We start from the raw sequence: 3,496 nt of genomic DNA, 5'->3' as shown, positions 1-3,496 counted from the left end.
AGTGTGTGTACTCATCAGGAGAGTTTGGGTTTGTGGGGTGGTACCATGTACTGCGTGTTCATGCTGTTTGTGCGTGCGCGGGCGGCAATGAGCGACGGGCCGTCGGCCGCCTCCCGTTTTCGTGGGGAGAACATATAGTCGAGATTAGGGTGAGCACTTGTGTTTCGTCACTGGACACTCGACGCTGATGGTGAATTTTTGCCTTACGTCACAGGCTGTAGGAGGCCGCTGGAGGATGTGTGATGTTGTTGACGGTCTTTGGTTTGATGTCTGTGAAGGGGAGGGTGAGTCAGCGACAGTATTCCTGCACGGTTGTGGGGTCCCGTATATGTGCGACGGGAGTTGGGCAGCAGTAGGTCGTTGCTTTGGCGGACAGTGATGCTTGCTCGTGAAATTGTTTGCCGGGAACTGCGCGGGTGTAGGAAGTGACGTGGAAGTGGATCCGAGGCAGTGCATGTCTGACGGGGGTGTTGTGTCCAATGCGACTTGGCATATTTACTCCATGGACTGTGATGGAGAGGATGTTCCTGTGGGGGGAGCGCCAGCGGCATGGCGTTGGGCGATGTATGCCTGCTAGAGGGCGTGTTCACTGACCTCAAGTCCGCGACATCACGTTAAAATTTGTTTCTGGAAGCGGTCGCGGAGAGGCACGTGAGAGGACACTCCGACGCCAGAAGAGCTGGATTAGTTCTGCATTGTGTTGGACGGAGCTGGGTGTGTTCAGCGGGTGCCTCGTTCGTAGACGCTGTCCTTTGCGTGTGCAGGCATCGGTGGTACGCGGTCAGAGATTTGTCGGTTATGCAGGCGCCGAACCGGGGGAGAGGTGACTGGGATTGTCGGTCAGGTCTGGCGGAGATGAAGTACGATAGGCAAGTGCCTAGGTTCCTTTGCCGCAATCACACGTAGGGCACGAGATTGCGTGTGCAGGTGTTGTCCCTGATATCGTGTTGATTGCGGGGGCTCTTGGTCGAGCTGGATGGGTGGCAGGGTGGAGTGCCGCCGACGGCCGCGCTACTTTCTTGTGCGCATGTCTCACACGTTTATTCAGTTACTCGGTGGATGTGTTACTCATGAGTCGGGTGTTAAGGGGCGTGTGATGGAGCGGGCGTGGGTTTGCGCATGGCCGCGATGCTGAAGGACTGTATGCGTGATGCCGCGTGTCTCCCGGGCGCGTCGTGTACACTAGCGTAGTGTGTCAGAGTTGGCTGTCGGTCGAGCAGCAGAGGTGTGGTGTTGGTGGATGTGTGCTTTGCAGCGAGCGTGTTCAGTAACGTCACGCTTGGGTGAGGGGGTTGCATTCCGGGTCTGGAAGCGATTGCGTAGGAGATGAAGCGACACACGCCGATGCCTGAATGGCGTTGTTGGTTGTCTATTCTCTCAAACAGTGCCGAATGTGTTCAGAATGTGAGCCGTCACCTCATGTCGTCTCTTCCGTGTTCAGCCTCGGTCGGTAGGTGGTCAGGGAGTTGCTGTTGACACCGGCGTCGAAATGCGAGGGAGGTGACTGGGAGCGTGGGCGAGCTGTGCGTGACATGAAGTAACGACCGGAAGGCGTCTGCGTTCCTTTACGACAATCAGACGTAGGTCTCAAGATTTGAGCACGGGTGTGGACCCTGTCAGCGTGTTGATTGTGGAGGGCGGGGCGTGGTGCAGGTGGATGGGTGGCTGAGCGGACTGCGGAAGACGTCGGGATTTCTGGTCTTCTTGTATGCATCCGTCACGCGATCTTCAATGGAGGCGTTATTCAGGAAGCAGGGTGACTGAGGCATTTGGTGAAGCCGGCGGGGGTTCGTGTGAGACCGCGGTGTCGATGACACGTACGCGTGATGTCCCAGGACTCCAGGACACGTCGCGGCCCTAGCGGAGTGTGTGGGAATGAGGCCCTTTGTGTACCGCCACTGCGGGAGTCTTCCGCTCATGCAATAACCGAATCAGGGGTCCGCACACATACATATGAAGGAGACACGCAACTGGGTGCGATTTTTGTTCGATCTTTGGCGCTCGTTTTGGCGCGTCAAATGTTTGTGTTGTTCCCGTTCGTGGAAGGGCGGGGTCATGCACTGGTCGGTAGGAAACGTATTTTGTCTCTGTCGTCATACTCCTTGAGTTATGAGATGCCTGCGATTCATCTATTCGTGACTGCAACAGGTCAATGCGTGTCTGCACAGATTCGTGAGCATAATATGTGGACACACCTGGTTTGCATGAACGCAGGAGTGTCGTTGCGGTATTTCCTGATCCCGACGACAGAGAGCGTGTCTGACTCATATGAGAATTGGTGTATGAGCTCGGTCGTGGTGAACTGTGTGTTGACGTTACTTGTGCGTTTGGCGCGGCCACTGAGCGACAGGCCGTCGGGCACCGCCCGTCTTCGAGGGGAGCACAAAAGGACAACAAGCTACATCACTTCATCGCAGAGCATCTCAGTCAGTGGTCTCCCCAGTTGGACCTCAATTTGCCAATCGGCATCATCTCCTTCCCCGGTGACTGTTGGTACCTGCGGTGTATCATATAGTTGTTGCGATCCGAGGTGGAGAGGCGCGGTCGCGCGTGTGCCGAGGTGCTACATGCGACTGAATCTCCCTTTTGTTCTGCGTGCGTGTTTGGAGAAGCTGATGTCCATCTACCAGTTGAATGTGGGCCCACAGAAATGCAGAGCATGTGTACCGGTGGTGCGGCAGATGGATGGATAAATGGATGGCTGTTTTGTTTGTAGCAAATATATTTCCGAACCGATTAGAGAGGTTGGAGCACTGAGGGTGTGTTGAGCTTCGCGGGTAGCTGATGCAGGCGAATGGGAGGCAGGAGTGAGCGCAGACGCGTCACCTCAACCGCGTTATATTATCCCACGTTTTGGATGGTGGGGGGGATCACGACGGATTTCCTCAGAGACGGAGAGTACGTATTCGCCACAAGGGGTTCAGCGGTGATGTTTAAACATGGAATGTGGACCTGTGCAACGATCTCGTTTCGCGAATATGATTGTGTGTTTCGTTAAGGACGACGACGGCAGCTCCACCTGATGTCGCGTGTCATCCGTGTTCCGTGCAAACGGAGACCTCAAAATGACGGTTCGTCACCCACCTGCCGTTCGTATAGGGCGATGGAGAGAACCACATTATCGTACAGAAGCGGTTCAGGTGTCCGCGCAGGTCTGCCTGAAATCTCTATCTTGAGACTCGTCTTTGCTACCATGGATATTTCTTGTGGCGCGACATACGTTCCTTGGGTTCCAGGCGGCAGGGTCGTACTCGCGCAGGGGCCTGAGCGAAACATGCCACGTGACGTTCTTCCTCTTCTGCGTATCGCGTAACGCGTGCTATTCATCCGTTCGTGACTTCATAGGCTAACGCGTGCCTGAGGACATTCGTGGGCACAGTTTGTCGGCAAGTCTGCTTCCCATGAGAGCAGGAGAGTAGGAGTGTCCTTGCGGTACTTCCTGATCCGGACGACAGAGAGTGTGTGTGACTCATCAGGAGAGTTTGGGTTTGTGGGG

Source organism: Toxoplasma gondii, chromosome IX (genome assembly GCF_000006565.2).
Source record: "Toxoplasma gondii ME49 chromosome IX, whole genome shotgun sequence".
NCBI classification, from domain to species: domain Eukaryota; phylum Apicomplexa; class Conoidasida; order Eucoccidiorida; family Sarcocystidae; genus Toxoplasma; species Toxoplasma gondii.
The sequence above is the reverse complement of the archived record's forward strand: the minus strand, read 5'-3'. Positions refer to the sequence as shown.